Genomic DNA, 20,591 nt, shown 5'->3' with positions numbered 1-20,591 from the left:
GCACAGCACTAGCGATTCTCTTCTAGAATATGTCACCGCTCCCACACATCTCTTGTCAACCTGAGAACGAAAGAAGATGCAATCATTAACGCAATCCAAAGCCACCAGAATGTGTAATTATATCTGTAATGAAGAAAATTTAATCATCGGGCTTTTTCTTTCCAAAAAACTAATTATATTCTTAAACCATAATGAAACAAATTAAAACATCGAGCTGTTACTTACCAAAAAACTTATTATTCATGCAATCATCCACTGTACGTAGATATATTCGGTGTGAAGAATGCTGTGTGCAAAGCACTAGCGATTTTCTTGTAGAATATGTCGCCGCTCCCACACATCTCTTGTCAACCTGCTAACGAAAGAAATGCAATCATAAGCGAAATCAAAAGTCACCAGAATGAGTAATTTTATCTTTATTCCAAAGCATTATGAAAAACATTTAAACATCGAGCTGTTACTTCCCAAAAAAGTAATTATTCACGCAGTCATCCCCTGTACGTAGATACATTAGGTGTGAAGAATGCTATGTGCACAGCACTAGCGATTTCTTCTAGAATATGTCACCGCTCCCACACATCTCTTGCCAACCTGCGAACGAAAGAAGATGCAATCGGTAACGCAATCCAAAGTCACCAGAATGTGTAATTATATCAGTAATGAAGAAAATTTAATCATCGGGCTTTTACTTCCCAAAAAACTAATTATATTCTTAAACCATAAGGAAACAAATTAAAACATCGAGCTGTTACTTACCAAAAAACTTATTATTCATGCAAACATCCACTGTACGTAGATACATTCGGTGTGAAGAATGCTATGTGCAAAGCACTAGCGTTTTCTTGTAAAATATGTCGCCGCTCCCACACATCTCTTGTCAACCTGCTAACGAAAGAAAATGCAATCATTAGCGAAATCAAAAGTCACCAGAATGTGTAATTGTATTTGTATTTTTAAACCATAACGAAAAAAAATAAAACACGAGCCGTTACCTACCAAAAACTTATTATACATGCAGTCATCCACTGTACGTAGATACATTCGGTGTGAATAATGCTATGAGCAAAGCACTAGTGATTTTCTTCTAGAATATGTCACCGCTCCCACACATCTCTTGCCAACCTGCGAACGAAAGAAGATGCAATCGGTAACGCAATCCAAAGTCACCAGAATGTGTAATTATATCTCTAATGAAAAAAATTTAATCATCGGGCCTTTACTTTCCAAAAAACTAATTATATCCTTAAACCATAATGAAACAAATTAAAACATCGAGCTGTTACTTACCAAAAAACTTATTATTCATTCAGTCATCCACTGTACGTAGATACATTCGGTGTGAAGAATGCTATGTGCAAAGCACAAGCGATTTTCTTGTAGAATATGTCGCCGCTCCCACACGTCTCTTGTCAACCTGCGAACGAAAGAAGTTGCAATCATTAGCGAAATCAAAAGTCACCAGAATGTGTAATAATATCTGTAATGAAGAAAATTTAATCATCGGGATTTTACTTCCCAAAAAACTAATTATATTCTAAAACCATAATAAAACAAATTGAAACATCGAAGTTTTACTTAGCAAAAAAACTTATTATTCATGCAGTCATCCGCTGTACGTAGATACATTAGGTGTGAAGAATGCTATGTGCACAGCACTAGCGATTTTCTTCTAGAATATGTCACCACTCCCCCACATCTCTTGTCAACCTGCGAACGAAAGAAGATGCAATCATTAACGCAATCCAAAGTCACCAGAATGTGTAATTATATCTGTAATGAAGAAAATTTAATCATCGGGCTTTTACTTTCGAAAAAACCAATTATAATCTTAAACCATAAGGAAACAAATTAAAACATCGAGCTGTTACTTACTAAAAAACTTATTATTCATGCAGTCATCCACTGTACGTAGATACATTCGGTGTGAAGAATGCTGTGTGCAAAGCACTAGCGATTTTCTTGTAGAATATCTCGCCGCTCCCACACATCTCTTGTCAACCTGCTAACGAAAGAAAATGCAATCATTAGCGAAATCAAAAGTCACCAGAATGTGTAATTTTATCTGTATGCCAAAGCATTATGAAAAAAATTTAAACATCGAGCTGTTACTTCCCAAAAAAGTAATTATTCACGCAGTCATCCCCTGTACGTAGATACATTTGGTGTGAAGAATGCTATGTGCACAGCACTAGCGATTTTCTTGTAGAATATGTCGCCGCTCCCACACATCTCTTTTCAACCTGCTAACGAAAGAAAATGCAATGTTTAGCGAAATCAAAAGTCACCAGAATGTGTAATTTTATCTTTATTCCAAAGGATTATGAAAAAAATTTATGCATCGAGCTGTTACTTCCCAAAAAAGTAATTATTCACGCAGTCATCCCCTGTACGTAGATACATTAGGTGTGAAGAATGCTATGTGCACAGCACTAGCGATTTTCTTCTAGAATATGTCACCGCTCCCACACATCTCTTGCCAACCTGCGAACGAAAGAAGATGCAATCGGTAACGCAATCCAAAGTCACCAGAATGTGTAATTATATCAGTAATGAAGAAAATTTAATCATCGGGCTTTTACTTCCCAAAAAACTAATTATATTCTTAAACCATAATGAAACAAATTAAAACATCGAGCTGTTACTTACCAAAAAACTTATTATTCATGCAAACATCCACTGTACGTAGATACATTCGGTATGAAGAATGCTATGTGCAAAGCACTAGCGTTTTCTTGTAAAATATGTCGCCCCTCCCACACATCTCTTGTCAACCTGCTAACGAAAGAAAATGCAATCATTAGCGAAATCAAAAGTCACCAGAATGTGTAATTGTATTTGTATTTTTAAACCATAACGAAAAAAAATAAAACACGAGCTGTTACCTACCAAAAACTTATTATACATGCAGTCATCCACTGTACGTAGATACATTCGGTGTGAAGAATGCTATGTGCACAGCACTAGCGATTTTCTTCTAGAATATGTCACCACTCCCCCACATCTCTTGTCAACCTGCGAACGAAAGAAGATGCAATCAATAACGCAATCCAAAGTCACCAGAATGTGTAATTATATCTGTAATGAAGAAAATTTTATCATCGGGCTTTTTCTTTCCAAAAAACCAATTATAATCTTAAACCATAAGGAAACAAATTAAAACATCGAGCTGTTACTTACCAAAAAACTTATTATTCATGCAGTCATCCACTGTACGTAGATACATTCAGTGTGAAGAATGCTGTGTGCAAAGCACTAGCGATTTTCTTGTAGAATATGTCGCCGCTCCCACACATCTCTTGTCAACCTGCTAACGAAAGAAAATGCAATCATTAGCGAAATCAAAAGTCACCAGAATGTGTAATTTTATCTGTATGCCAAAGCATTATGAAAAAAATTTAAACATCGAGCTGTTACTTCCCAAAAAAGTAATTATTCACGCAGTCATCCCCTGTACGTAGATACATTTGGTGTGAAGAATGCTATGTGCACAGCACTAGCGATTTTCTTCTAGAATATGTCACCGCTCCCACACATCTCATGTCAACCAGCGAACGAAAGAAGATGCAATCATTAACGCAATCCAAAGTCACCAGAATGTGTAATTATATCTGTAATGAAGAAAATTTAATCATCGGGCTTTTACTTTCCAAAAAACTATTAATATTCTTAAGCCATAAGGAAACAAATTAAAACATCGAGCTGTTACTTACCAAAAAACTTATTATTCATGCAGTCATCCACTGCACGTAGATACATTCGGTGTGAAGAATGCTGTGTGCAAAGCACTAGCGATTTTCTTGTAGAATATGTCGCCGCTCCCACACATCTCTTGTCAACCTGCTAACGAAAGAAAATGCAATCATTAGCGAAATCAAAAGTCACCAGAATGTGTAATTTTATCTGTATTCCAAAGCATTATGAAAAACATTTATACATCGAGCTGTTACTTCCCAAAAAAGTAATTATTCACCTAGTCAACCCCTGTACGTAGATACATTCGGTGTGAAGAATGGTATGTGCACAGCACTAGCGATTTTCTTCTAGAACATGTCACCGCTCCCACACATCTCTTGTCAACCTGCGAACGAAAGGAGATGCAATCATTAACGCAATCCAAAGTCACCAGAATGTGTAATTATATCCGTAATGAAAAAAATTTCATCATCGGGCTTTTACTTTCCAAAAAACTAATTATATTCTTAAACCATAATGAAACAAATTAAAACATCGAGCTGTTACTTACCAAAAAACTTATTATTCATTCAGTCATCCACTGTACGTAGATACATTCGGTGTGAAGAATGCTATGTGCAAAGAACAAGCGATTTTCTTGTAGAATATGTCGCCGCTCCCACACATCTCTTGTCAACCTGCTAACGAAAGAAAATGCAATCATTAGCGAAATCAAAAGTCACCAGAATGTGTAATTTTATCTGTATTCCAAAGCATTATGAAAAACATTTAAACATCGAGCTGTTACTGCCCAAAAAAGTAATTATTCACGCAGTTATCCCCTGTACGTAGATACATTCGGTGTGAAGAATGCTATGTGCACAGCACTAGCGATTTTCTTCTAGAATATGTCACAGCTCCCACACATCTCTTGTCAACCTGCGAACGAAAGAAGATGCAATCATTAACGCAATCCAAAGTCGCCAGAATGTGTAATTATATCTGTAATGAAGAAAATTTAATCATCGGGCTTTTACTTTCCAAAAAACTAATTATATCCTTAAACCATAATGAAACAAATTAAAACATCGAGCTGTTACTTACCAAAAAACTTATTATTCATTCAGTCATCCACTGTACGTAGATACATTCGGTGTGAAGAATGCTATGTGCAAAGCACTAGCGATTTTCTTGTAGAATATGTCGCCGCTCCCACACATCTCTTGTCAACCTGCGAACGAAAGAAGATGCAATCATTAGCGAAATCAAAAGTCACCAGAATGTGTAATTTTATCTGTATTCCAAAGCATTATGAAAAAAATTTAAACATTGAGCTGTTACTTCCCAAAAAAGTAATTACTCACGCAGCCATCCCCTGTACGTAGATACATTCGGTGTGAAGAATGCTAAGTGCACAGCACTAGCGATTTTCTTCTAGAATATGTCACTGCTCCCACACATCTCTTGTCAACCTCTGAACGAAAGAAGATGCAATCATTAACGCAATCCAAAGTCACCAGAGTGTGTAATTATATCTGTAATGAAGAAAATTTAATCATCGGGCTTTTACTTCCCAAAAAACTAATTATATTCTAAAACCATAATGAAACAAATTAAAACATCGAGCTGTTACTTCCCAAAAAACTTATTATTCATGCAGTCATCCGCTGTACGTAGATACATTAGGTGTGAAGAATGCTATGTGCACAGCACTAGCGATTTTCTTCTAGAATATGTCACCACTCCCACACATCTCTTGTCAACCTGCGAACGAAAGAAGATGCAATCATTAACGCAATCCAAAGTCGCCAGAATGTGTAATTATATCTGTAATGAAGAAAATTTAATCATCGGGCATTTACTTTCCAAAAAACTAATTATATTCTTAAACCATAAGGAAACAAATTAAAACATCGAGCTGTTACTTACCAAAAAACTTATTATTCATGCAGTCATCCACTGTACGTAGGTATATTCGGTGTGAAGAATGCTGTGTGCAAAGCACTAGCGATTTTCTTGTAGAATATGTCGCCGCTCCCACACATCTCTTGTCAACCTGCTAACGAAAGAAAATGCAATCATTAGCGAAATCAAAAGTCACCAGAATGTGTAATTTTATCTGTATTCCAAAGCATTATGAAAAAAATTTAAACATCTAGCTGTTACTTCCCAAAAAAGTAATTATTCACGCAGTCATCCCCTGTACGTAGATACATTCGGTGTGAAGAATGCTATGTGCACAGCACTAGCGATTTTCTTCTAGAATATGTCACCGCTCCCACACATCTCTTGTGAACCTCCGAACGAAAGAAGATGCAATCATTAACGCAATCCAAAGTCACCAGAATGTGTAATTATATCTGTAATGAAGAAAATTTAATAATCGGGCTTTTACTTTCCAAAAAACTAATTATATTCTTAAACCACAATGAAACAAATTAAAACATCGAGCTGTTACTTACCAAAAAACTTATTATTCATGCAGTCATCCACTGTACGTAGGTATATTCGGTGTGAAGAATGCTGTGTGCAAAGCACTAGCGATTTTCTTGTAGAATATGTCGCCGCTCCCACACATCTCTTGTCAACCTGCTAACGAAAGAAAATGCAATCTTTAGCGAAATCAAAAGTCACCAGAATGTGTAATTTTATCTGTATTCCAAAGCATTATGAAAAAAATTTAAACATCGAGTGTTTACTTCCCAAAAAAGTAATTATTCACGCAGTTATCCCCTGTACGTAGATACATTCGGTGTGAAGAATGCTATGTGCACAGCACTAGCGATTTTCTTCTAGAATATGTCACCGCTCCCACACATCTCTTGTCAACCCGCGAACGAAAGAAGATGCAATCATTAACGCAATCCAAAGTCACCGGTATGTGTAATTATATCTGTAATGAAGAAAATTTAATCATCGGGCTTTTACTTCCCAAAAAACTAATTATATTCTTAAACCATAATGAAACAAATTAAAACATCGAGCTGTTACTTACCAAAAAACTTATTATTCATTCAGTCATCCACTGTACGTAGATACATTCGGTGTGAAGAATGCTATGTGCAAAGCTCTAGCGATTTTCTTGTAGAATATGTCGCCGCTCCCACACATCTCTTGTCAACCTGCTAACGAAAGAAAATGCAATCATTAGCAAAATCAAAAGTCACCAGAATGTGTAATTTTGTCTGTATTCGAAAGCATTATGAAAAAAATTTATACATCGAGCTGTTACTTCAAAAAAAGTAATTATTCACGCAGTTATCCCCTGTACGTAGATACATTCGGTGTGAAGAATGCTATGTGCACAGCACTAGCGATTTTCTTCTAGAATATGTCATCGCTCCCACACATCTCTTGTCAACCTGCGAACGAAAGAAGATGCAATCATTAACGAAATCCAAAGTCACCAGAAGGTGTAATTATATCTGTAATGAAGAAAATTTAATCATCGGACCATTACTTTCCAAAAAAGTAATTATTCATTCAGTCATCCACTGTACGTAGAATCATTCGGTGTGAAGAATGCTATGTGCAAAGCACTAGCGATTTTCTTGTAGAATATGACGCCGCTCCCACACATCTCTTGTCAACCTGCGAACGAAAGAAGATGCAATCATTAACGCAATCCAAAGTCACCAGAAAGTGTAATTATATCTGTAATGAAGAAAATTTAATCATCGGGCTTTTACTTTCCAAAAAACTAATTATATTCTTAAACCACAATGAAACAAATTAAAACATCGAGCTGTTACTTACCAAAAAACTTATTATTCATGCAGTCATCCACTGTACGTAGATACATTCGGTGTGAAGAACGCTATGTGCAAAGCACTAGCGATTTTCTTGTAGAATATGTCGCCGCTCCCACACATCTCTTGTCAACCTGCTAACGAAAGAAAATGCAATCATTAGCGAAATCAAAAGTCACCAGAATGTGTAATTTTATCTGTATTCCAAAGCATTATGAAAAACATTTAAACATCGAGCTGTTACTTTCCAAAAAAGTAATTATTCACGCAGTCATCCCCTGTACGTAGATACATTCGGTGTGAAGAATGCTATGTGCACAGCACTAGCGATTTTCTTCTAGAATATGTCACCGCTCCCACACATCTCTTGTCAACCTGCGAACGATAGAAGATGCAATCATTAACGCAATCCAAAGTCACCAGAATGTGTAATTATATCTGTAATGAAGAAAATTTAATCATCGGGCTTTTACTTTCCAAAAAACTAATTATATTCTTAAACCATAATGAAACAAATTAAAACATCGAGCTGTTACTTACCAAAAAACTTATTATTCATGCAGTCATCAACTGTACGTAGATACATTCTGTGTGAAGAATGCTATGTGCAAAGCACAAGCGATTTTCTTGTAGAATATGTCGCCGCTCCCACACATCTCTTGTCAACCTGCGAACGAAAGAAGATGCAATCATTAGCGAAATCAAAAGTCACCAGAATGTGTAATTTTATCTGTATTCCAAAGCATTATGAAAAAAATTTAAACATTGAGCTGTTACTTCCCAAAAAAGTAATTATTCACGCAGCCATCCCCTGTACGTAGATACATTCGGTGTGAAGAATGCTATGTGCACAGCACTAGCGATTTTCTTCTAGAATATGTCACCGCTCCCACACATCTCTTGTCAACCTCCGAACGAAAGAAGATGCAATCATTAACGCAATCCAAAGTCACCAGAATGTGTAATTATATCTGTAATGAAGAAAATTTAATCATCGGGCTTTTACTTCCCAAAAAACTAATTATATTCTAAAACCATAATGAAACAAATTAAAACATCGAGCTGTTACTTACCAAAAAACTTATTATTCATGCAGTCATCCGCTGTACGTAGATACATTAGGTGTGAAGAACGCTATGTGCACAGCACTAGCGATTTTCTTCTAGAATATGTCACCACTCCCACACATATCTTGTCACCCTGCGAACGAAAGAAGATGCAATCATTAACGCAATCCAAAGTCACCAGAATGTGTAATTATATCTGTAATGAAGAAAATTTAATCATCGGGCTTTTACTTCCCAAAAAACTAATTATATTCTTAAACCATAATGAAACAAACTAAAACATCGAGCTGTTACTTACCAAAAAAACTTATTATTCATGCAGTCATCCACTGTACGTAGATACATTCGGTGTGAAGAATGCTATGTGCAAAGCACTAGCGATTTTCTTGTAGAATATGTCGCCGCTCTCACACATCTCTTGTCAACCCGCTAACGAAAGAAAATGCAATCATTAGCGCAATCAAACGTCACCAGAATGTGTAATTTTACCTGTATTCCAAAGCATTATGAAAAAAATTTAAACATCGAGCTGTTACTTCCCAAAAAAGTAATTACTCACGCAGCCATCCCCTGTACGTAGATACATTCGGTGTGAAGAATGCTAAGTGCACAGCACTAGCGATTTTCTTCTAGAATATGTCACTGCTCCCACACATCTCTTGTCAACCTCTGAACGAAAGAAGATGCAATCATTAACGCAATCCAAAGTCACCAGAGTGTGTAATTATATCTGTAATGAAGAAAATTTAATCATCGGGCTTTTACTTCCCAAAAAACTAATTATATTCTAAAACCATAATGAAACAAATTAAAACATCGAGCTGTTACTTCCCAAAAAACTTATTATTCATGCAGTCATCCGCTGTACGTAGATACATTAGGTGTGAAGAATGCTATGTGCACAGCACTAGCGATTTTCTTCTAGAATATGTCACCACTCCCACACATCTCTTGTCAACCTGCGAACGAAAGAAGATGCAATCATTAACGCAATCCAAAGCCGCCAGAATGTGTAATTATATCTGTAATGAAGAAAATTTAATCATCGGGCATTTACTTTCCAAAAAACTAATTATATTCTTAAACCATAAGGAAACAAATTAAAACATCGAGCTGTTACTTACCAAAAAACTTATTATTCATGCAGTCATCCACTGTACGTTGGTATATTCGGTGTGAAGAATGCTGTGTGCAAAGCACTAGCGATTTTCTTGTAGAATATGTCGCCGCTCCCACACATCTTTTGTCAACCTGCTAACGAAAGAAAATGCAATCATTAGCGAAATCAAAAGTCACCAGAATGTGTAATTTTATCTGTATTCCAAAGCATTATGAAAAAAATTTAAACATCTAGCTGTTACTTCCCAAAAAAGTAATTATTCACGCAGTCATCCCCTGTACGTAGATACATTCGGTGTGAAGAATGCTATGTGCACAGCACTAGCGATTTTCTTCTAGAATATGTCACCGCTCCCACACATCTCTTGTGAACCTCCGAACGAAAGAAGATGCAATCATTAACGCAATCCAAAGTCACCAGAATGTGTAATTATATCTGTAATGAAGAAAATTTAATAATCGGGCTTTTACTTTCCAAAAAACTAATTATATTCTTAAACCACAATGAAACAAATTAAAACATCGAGCTGTTACTTACCAAAAAACTTATTATTCATGCAGTCATCAACTGTACGTAGGTATATTCGGTGTGAAGAATGCTGTGTGCAAAGCACTAGCGATTTTCTTGTAGAATATGTCGCCGCTCCCACACATCTCTTGTCAACCTGCTAACGAAAGAAAATGCAATCTTTAGCGAAATCAAAAGTCACCAGAATGTGTAATTTTATCTGTATTCAAAAGCATTATGAAAAAAATTTAAACATCGAGTGTTTACTTCCCAAAAAAGTAATTATTCACGCAGTTATCCCCTGTACGTAGATACATTCGGTGTGAAGAATGCTATGTGCACAGCACTAGCGATTTTATTCTAGAATATGTCACCGCTCCCACACATCTCTTGTCAACCCGCGAACGAAAGAAGATGCAATCATTAACGCAATCCAAAGTCACCAGAATGTGTAATTATATCTGTAATGAAGAAAATTTAATCATCGGGCTTTTACTTTCCAAAAAACTAATTATATTCTTAAACCATAATGAAACAAATTAAAACATCGAGCTGTTACTTACCAAAAAACTTATTATTCATGCAGTCATCAACTGTACGTAGATACATTCTGTGTGAAGAATGCTATGTGCAAAGCACAAGCGATTTTCTTGTAGAATATGTCGCCGCTCCCACACATCTCTTGTCAACCTGCGAACGAAAGAAGATGCAATCATTAGCGAAATCAAAAGTCACCAGAATGTGTAATTTTATCTGTATTCCAAAGCATTATGAAAAAAATTTAAACATTGAGCTGTTACTTCCCAAAAAAGTAATTAATCACGCAGCCATCCCCTGTACGTAGATACATTCGGTGTGAAGAATGCTATGTGCACAGCACTAGCGATTTTCTTCTAGAATATGTCACCGCTCCCACACATCTCTTGTCAACCTCCGAACGAAAGAAGATGCAATCATTAACGCAATCCAAAGTCACCAGAATGTGTAATTATATCTGTAATGAAGAAAATTTAATCATCGGGCTTTTACTTCCCAAAAAACTAATTATATTCTAAAACCATAATGAAACAAATTAAAACATCGAGCTGTTACTTACCAAAAAACTTATTATTCATGCAGTCATCCGCTGTACGTAGATACATTAGGTGTGAAGAATGCTATGTGCACAGCACTAGCGATTTTCTTCTAGAATATGTCACCACTCCCACACATATCTTGTCACCCTGCGAACGAAAGAAGATGCAATCATTAACGCAATCCAAAGTCACCAGAATGTGTAATTAAATCTGTAATGAAGAAAATTTAATCATCGGGCTTTTACTTCCCAAAAAACTAATTATATTCTTAAACCATAATGAAACAAACTAAAACATCGAGCTGTTACTTACCAAAAAAACTTATTATTCATGCAGTCATCCACTGTACGTAGATACATTCGGTGTGAAGAATGCTATGTGCAAAGCACTAGCGATTTTCTTGTAGAATATGTCGCCGCTCTCACACATCTCTTGTCAACCCGCTAACGAAAGAAAATGCAATCATTAGCGCAATCGAACGTCACCAGAATGTGTAATTTTATCTGTATTCCAAAGCATTATGAAAAAAAATTTAAACATCGAGCTGTTACTTCCCAAAAAAGTAATTATTCACGCAGTCAACCCCTGTACGTAGATACATTCGGTGTGAATAATGCTATGTGCACAGCACTAGCGATTTTCTTCTAGAATATGTCTCCGCTCCCACACATCTCTTGTCAACCTGCGGACGAAAGAAGATGCAATCATTAACGCAATCCAAAGTCACCAGAATGTGTAATTATATCTGTAATGAAGAAAATTTAATCATCGGGATTTTACTTTCCAAAAAACTAATTATATTCTTAAACCATAATGAAACAAATTAAAACATCGACCTGTTACTTACCAAAAAACTTATTATTCATGCAGTCATCCACTGTACGTAGATACATTCGGTGTGAAGAATGCTATGTGCAAAGCACTAGCGATTTTCTTGTAGAATATGTCGCCGCTCCCACACATCTCTTGTCAACCTGCTAACGAAAGAAAATGCAATCATTAGCGAAATCAAAGGTCACCAGAACGTGTAATTTTATTTGTAATCCAAAGCATTATGAAAAGAATTTAAACATCGAGCTGTTACTTCCCAAAAAAGTAATTATTCACGCAGTCATCCCCTGTACGTAGATACATTCGGTGTGAAGAATGCTATGTGCACAGCACTAGCGATTTTCTTCTAGAATATGTCACCGCTCCCACACCTCTCTTGTCAACCTGCGAACGAAAGAAGATGCAATCATTAACGCAATCCAAAGTCACCAGAATGTGTAATTATATCTGTAATGAAGAAAATTTAATCATCGGGCTTTTACTTTCCAAAAAACTAATTATATTCTTAAACCATAATGAAACAAATTAAAACATCGAGCTGTTACTTACCAAAAAACTTATTATTCATGCAAACATCCACTGTACGTAGATACATTCGGTGTGAAGAATGCTATGTGCAAAGCACTAGCGTTTTCTTGTAGAATATGTCGCCTCACCCACACATCTCTTGGCAACCTGCTAACGAAAGAAAATGCAATCATTAGCGAAATCAAAAGTCACCAGAATCTGTAATTGTATTTGCATTTTTAAACCATAACGAAAAAAAATAAAACACGAGCTGTTACCTACCAAAAACTTATTATACATCCAGTCATCCACTGTACGTAGATACATTCGGTGTGAAGATTGCTATGAGCAAAGCACTAGTGATTTTCTTCTAGATTATGTCACCGCTCCCACACATCTCTCGTCAACCTGCGAACGAAAGAAGATGCAATCATTAACGCATTCCAAAGTCACCAGAATGTGTAATTATATCCGTAATGAAAAAAATTTCATCATCGGGCTGTTACTACCCAAAAAACTAATTATATTCTTAAACCATAATGAAACAAATTAAAACATCGAGCTGTTACCTACCAAAAAACTTATTATTCATGAAGTCATCCACTGTACGTAGATACATTCGGTGTGAAGAATGCTATGTGCAAAGCACTAGCGATTTTCTTATAGAATATGTCACCGCTCCCACACATCTCTTGTGAATCTGTTAACGAATGAAAAGGCAATTATTACCGCACTCCGAAGTCACCATAATGTGTCATTGTATTTGTATTCTTAACCCATAATGAAAAAAAATAGAACACGAGCTGTTACTTACCAAAAACTTATTACTCATGCAGTCATCCACTGTACGTAGATACATTCGGTGTGAAGAATGCTATGTGCAAAGCACTAGTGATTTTCTTGTAGAATATGTCGCCGCTCCCACACGTATCTTGGCAACTTGCTAACGAAAGAAAATGCAATCATTAGCGCATTCCAAAGCCACCAGAATGTATAATTTTTTCTGTATACTAAAGCATAATGAAAAAAGTTTAAACATCGAGCTGTTACTTCCCAAAAAACTAATTATTAACGCAGTCATCACCTGTACGTAGGTACATTCTGTGTGAAGAATTCTATGTACACAGCACTAGCGATTTTTATCTAGAATATGTCGCCGCTGCCACACATCTCTTGTCCACCTGCTAACTAAAGAAAATGCAATCATTAGCGAAATCAAAAGTCACCAGAATGTGTAATTTTATCTGTATTCTAAAGCATTATGAAAAAAATTTAAACATCGAGCTGTTACTTCCCAAAAAAGTAATTATTCACGCAGTCGTCCCCTGTACGTAGATACATTCAGTGTGAAGAATGCTATGTGCACAGCACTAGCGATTTTCTTCTAGAATATGTCACCGCTCCCACACATCTCTTGTCAACCTGCGAACGAAAGAAGATGCAATCATTAACGCAATCCAAATACACCAGAATGTGTAATTATATCTGTAATGAAGAAAATTTAATCATCGGACGTTTACTTCCCAAAAAACTAAATATATTCTTAAACCATAATGAAACAAATTAAAACATCGAGCTGTTACTTACCAAAAAACATATTATTCATGCAGTCATCCACTGTACTTAGATACATTAGGTGTTAAGAATGCTATCTGCAACGCACTAGCGGATATCTTATAGATTATGTCATCGCTCCCACACTTCTTTTGTCAACCTGCTAACGAAAGAAATTGCAGTCATTCGCGCACTCCAGAGTCACGAGAATGTGTAATTTTATCTGTATTCTTAAAGCTTCATGAAAAAAATTTAAACATCGAGCTGTTACTTGCCAAAAACTAATTACTCACGCAGTCATCCCCTTTACGTAGATACATTCTGAGCGAGGAATTCTATGTGCACAGCACTAGCGAGTTTTGTTCTAGATTATGTCGCCGCTGCCACACATCTCTTGTCAACCTGAGAACGAAAAAAATGCAATCACTAGCGCACTCCCAAATCACCAGAATGTGTAATTTTATCTATATTCTAAAGCATTATGAAAAAATTTTTAAACATCTAGCTGTTACTACCAAAAAAACTAATTATTCACGCAGTCATCCCCAGTACGTAAATACATTCGGTGTGAAGAATGCTATGTGCAAAGCACTGGCGATTTTCTTGTAGAATATGTCGCCGCTCCCACACATCTCTTGTCAACCTGCTAACGAAAAAAAACGCAATCATTAGCGCATTCCAAAGTCTCCAGGATGTGTAACTTTTTCTGTATTCTAAATCATAGTGAAACAAGTTTAAACATCGAGCTGTTACTTAAAAAAACTTGTTATTCGTGCAGTCATCCACTGCACGTAGATACATTCGGTGTGAAGAATGCTATGTGCACAACACTAGTGATTTTGTTCTAGAATATGTCACCGCTCCCACACATCTCTTGTCAACCTGCGAACGAAGGAAAATGCAATAATTAACGCAATCCAAAGTCACCAGAATGTGTAATTATATCTGAAATGAAGAAAATTTAATCATCGGGCTTTTACTTCCCAAAAAACTAATTATATTCTTAAACCATAATGAAACAATGTAAAACATCGAGCTGTTACTTAACAAAAAACTTATTATTCATGCAGTCATCCACTGTACGTAGATTTATTCGGTGCGAAGAATGCTATGTGCAAAGCACTAGCGATTTTCTTGTAGAATATGTCGCCGCTCCCACACATCTCTTGTCAACCTGCTAACGAAAGAAAATGCAATCATTAGCGAAATCAAAAGTCAGCAGAATGTGTAATTTTATCTGTATTCTAAAGCATTATGAAAAAAATTTAAACATCTAGCTGTTACTTCCCAAAAAACTAATTATTCACGCAGTCATCCCCTGAACGTAGATACAATCGGTGTGAAGAATGCTATGTGCACAGAACTAGCGATTCTCTTCTAGAATATGTCGTCGCTCCCACACACCTCTTGTCAACCTGCGAACGAAAGAAGATGCAATCATTAACGCAATCCAAAGTCACCAGAATGTGTAATTATATCTGTAATGAAAAAAATTTAATCATCTTGCTGTTACTTCCCAAAAAACTAATTTTATTCTTAAACCATAATGAAACAAATTAAAACATCGAGCTGTTTCTTACCAAAAAACTTATTATTCATGCAGTCATCCACTGTACGTAGATACATTCGGTGTGAAGAATGCTATGTGCAGAGCACTAGCGATTTTCTTGTAGAATATGTCGCCGCTCCCACACATCTCTTGTCAAACTGCTAACGAAAGAAAATGCAATCATTAGCGAAATCAAAAGTCACCAGAATGTGTAATTTTATCTGTATTCTAAAGCATTATGAAAAAAATTTAAACATCGAGCTGGTACTTCCCAAAAAAGTAATTATTCACGCAGTCAACGCCTGAACGTAGATACGTTCGGTGTGAAGAATGCTATGTGCACAGCACTAGCGATTTTCTTCTAGAATATGTCGTCGCTCCCACACATCTCTTGTCAACCTGCGAACGAAGGAAGATGCAATCATTAACGCAATCCAAAGTCACCAGAATGTGTAATTATATCTGTAATGAAGAAAATTTAATCATCTGTCTGTTACTTCCCAAAAAACTAATTATATTCTTAAACCATAATGAAACAAATTAAAACATCGAGCTGTTACTTACCAAAAAACTTATTATTCATGCAGTCATCCACTGCACGTAGATACATTCGATGTGAAGAATGCTATGTGCAAAGCACTAGCGATTTTCTTGTAGAATATGTCGCCGCTTCCACACATCTCTTGTCAAACTGCTAACGAAAGAAAATGCAATCATTAGCGAAATCAAAAGTCACCGGAATGTGTAATTTTATCTGTATTCTAAAGCATTATGAAAAATATTTAAACATCGAGCTGTTACTTCCCAAAAACTAATTATTCATGCAGACAACCCCTGAACGTAGATACATTCGGTGTGGAGAATGCTATGTGCACAGCACTAGCGATTTTCTTCTAGAATATGTCGACGCTCCCACACATCTCTTGTCAACCTGCGAACGAAAGAAGATGCAATCATTATCGCAATCCAAAGTCACCAGAATGTGTTATTATATTTGTAATGAAGAAAATTTACCCGAGGGGGAACCTGTTCCCCTACCGGGCGCGTCCCCAGGTGGCGGATAGGGGAAAGCTCTACAGATATGTAGGGTAGGTGGGAAATAAAATACCACCCGTGGACCAACACAGGACCAGAAATCCAAAGGCGACTGTCTCACATTGGGCGGTCTTTTGTCAGCGTCTGTTTCCCAGGTCAGGGGCGGCTGGGAAAAACCTCCAGGGCTAACAACCGTGGTTGTAAATTTGTGGCTCGAAGAGTCACCCCTTACATAATACTATCAATCATGGAAGAGTGTAATGTGAAACAAATTACCCCAGGTGGACAATCCACCGCACCAAGGAGCGCAAGCAGACTATCGGATTCTGGGGAGTCTGCAGCATTGCACAGAGATGAATCGGGACATGATAAGACATCAAGCAAATTGAAATGTAAAAAAACAAGTTACATAGCTACTTTCAATGTAAACTCTCTTTTAAAAACAGGAAAATTAAAACATCTTACTGATACCCTCAAACATCATAGAATACTCATAACATCACTACAAGAAACTCGATACATAGATGATAACAATTTTGATTCCGGAGGTTTCAGAATATACAAAGGAAAGGTAGGTAAAAGAATAATGAAAAACACACCCCACCTCGGAACGAGCTTTATAATAGATAAAAGTATTTTAGACTCCATTATCAGCTTTCAATCACAATCGGAAAGACTCTCCACACTCACTTTTAAATCTGCTAATAGAGTATACACAATTGTGAATGCACATGCCCCCATAAATGAAGACAATAGGAAAAATAAGGAAAAGGTGGAACGTTTTTGGGAACATCTAGATGACGCGGTGCAAAAGATCCCAGACAAACACAACATCATACTTACGGGGGACTTCAATGCTCAAGTAGGAAAAGAGAAGAATTACAAAAATATTGTTGGAAACTACCCAGCGCACAATAGAACTAACCAAAATGGAGTCATATTAGTAGAACTCTGCCAAGCGCATGGCTTGATCCTGAAATCCACAGCCTTTAAGAGACTACCCAGAAAACAGAAGACATGGACCTCACCAAACCCACACTTGGGTGAATTTCAACTTGATCATGTGGCGATAAAATGGAAACACCATACAGAAATACAAAATGTCAAAGTACTCAGAGGAGCAAACTTGGATTCTGATCACTATCTTTCTAAAATAAAACTCAAAATTATCCCCAAAAGGAAAGATAGAAACAGTAAACCCAAAAGCAGAAGATACGATCCAGAAAAGATAATGAATTCGAAGGAGTTTCCCCTCGCGACTCAAGATATAAGGAACCAAAGTTGGGATCAAATGAAGGAAAGCCTACTAACCAAAGCTGAACAAATAGCACCTATAACCAAAATCAAAAAACACGCATGGTGGACAGAGGAATGTGACAAACTTATTGAGCAAAGAAAGAAAGCATGGCAACAGATGCAATCTCAGAAAAATGAATATAATAGGCAAAATTTCCTGAGTGTAAGAAAACTAGTGAGTAAAAACCTCAAAAGAATTAAAAAAGCACAAGAAGATCAACTCCTTTTGCAGATCAACGAAGACTTCAACAAAAACAAGACTAGGAGCTTTTACAGAACTTTTAAACAAAAAATAACCAAGTACAGCCCACCGACACTCCAATTACAAGATAAAAATGGTAATACTGCACACAACAACAGGGATAATTGCAAAATTTTGAGGGAATATTTCAGAAACCTTCTCAACTGTAAAGAACCAATTGAAAAAATGGATTTCAGCAACTCAACTTCAACAAGTCCTAACTCAGAACCACCCACCGTCGACGAACTACAATCAATCATTTTGAATCTCAAAAACTATAAGGCTTCGGGAGAGAACCAAATTACAGCTGAACTGTGGAAAAATGTCAATAGAAATGCCATAGAATCTCTCCAAAACATATTTGAAGAAATATGGAAAACAGAAAGAATTCCGGATGAATGGAAGATGGCCCTCATTCACCCAATTCATAAGAGGGGATCCAGAACAGACCCCAACAATTACAGAGGGATTTCGGTCCTTGACGTAACATACAAAATACTGTCTAAAGTCCTTTTGAACAGAGCAGAACCCCAGCTATATTGTCAACTTGGAGAATACCAGGCAGGCTTCAGAAAGGGAAGATCCTGCCCAGAACAAATTCTAAACCTCAAAAATCTTATGGCCTACCAAAAATCGAGAGCAAAAGCGTATGTCATCACATTCATTGACTTTCAAAAGGCGTACGACTCCATAGACAGGGAATCTCTAATCTCCATATTAAAAGAATTGAACCTAGACAATAAAACTACAAACCTAATTAGAGAAACCATCACCAACACATACTCCAAAATTAAATTTATGGGAGAACTCTCAGACCTATTTGAGATAAAAACTGGAGTACGACAAGGTGATGGACTCTCTCCATTGTTATTTAACTGTGCCCTAGAAAAGATAGTAAGAGAATGGAACAAGAAAATCAATAGTGGAATCCGACTAGGAACAAAAAACAAAGGCATCAAGGTTAATTGCCTAGCATTTGCAGATGATATGGCCCTACTAGCTGAAACATGGGAAGAAGCCAAAGAACAGATCCTCGAATTACAGAAACAAGCAGAGAAAATAGGCCTTAAAATTTCTTTTGAAAAAACCAAAATAATCACAAATATAAAAAAGCCAATGAAATATCTTAAAGTAAGAGACCAAAAGATCGAAATTGTTAAAGAATTCAAATATCTTGGTGAATGGATTAGCTGGAACGCCCTTGAGAAAAAAGCAATAGAATTAAGAAGAAACAAAGTTGAACTAGCCTTTCAGCTTACTAAAAATACTTATAATAAAAAGTCCCTCTCATGGAATTCAAAAATAAAACATTACAACACTGTCATTAAACCAGAAGCACTATATGCAGCTGAGACATTATCTATCACTAACCATGGCCCAATTGAAAGGCTAGAGATCAAAGAAAGAAAAATATTGAGAAAAATTTTAGGCCCCAAATTTCATAACGACAAACTAATTCATACCAAAAATGAAACACTCTACAAAACCACAGAAAAACTTTCGGAAACAATGAGGAAAAGAAGAATTGAGTTTTATGGGCACATACTCAGAATGAACCCAAACAGACTTACAAAAAGAATGTTTGACTACTTCAGGAATAAAAAATCCAAACCAAATAGGTTTATCCAAACAGAGAAAGACTTAAGAGAACTACACATCACAGAAAAAATGCTCACAGACAGGACCGCAAAAATGATAAGCAAAGACAGAAAAGAGGGATTCCAGCTCCAAAATAGGAAGAAAAGAACGATTGTCATCTCTGATGAGGAAAGAAAAGCAAGATCAGAAAGAATGAAGCAGCACTGGGTGAAAAGAAAGGCACAGAACACACAGAAGTGAATGATTCAACGTACCCCAAAGTTGGGTGAAAAGAAGAAGAAGAAGAAGAAGAAGAAAATTTAATCATCTTGCTGTTACTTCCCAAAAAACTAATTTCATTCTTAAACCATAATGAAACAAATTAAAACATCGAGCTGTTACTTACCAAAAAACTTATTATTCATGCAGTCATCCACTGTACGTGGATACATTCGGTGTGAAGAATGCTATGTGCAAAGCACTAGCGATTTTCTTGTACAATATGTCGCCGCTCCCACACATCCCTTTCCAACGTGCTAACGAAAGAAAATGCAATCATTAGCGAAATCAAAAGTCACCAGAATGTGTAATTTTATCTGTATTCTAAAGCTTTATGAAACAAATTTAAACATCGAGCTGTTACTTCCCAAAAAACTAATTATTCACGCAGTCATCCCCTGTACGTAGATACATTCGGTGTGAAGAATGCTGAGTGCACAGCACTAGCGATTTTCTTGTAGAATATATCGCCGCTCCGACACAACTCTTGCGAATCTGCTAACGAATGAAAATGCAACTATTAGCGCCCT

This window comes from Schistocerca nitens, chromosome 9 (genome assembly GCF_023898315.1).
Source record: "Schistocerca nitens isolate TAMUIC-IGC-003100 chromosome 9, iqSchNite1.1, whole genome shotgun sequence".
Classification (NCBI taxonomy): domain Eukaryota; kingdom Metazoa; phylum Arthropoda; class Insecta; order Orthoptera; family Acrididae; genus Schistocerca; species Schistocerca nitens.
Note: the sequence above shows the minus strand (reverse complement) of the source record.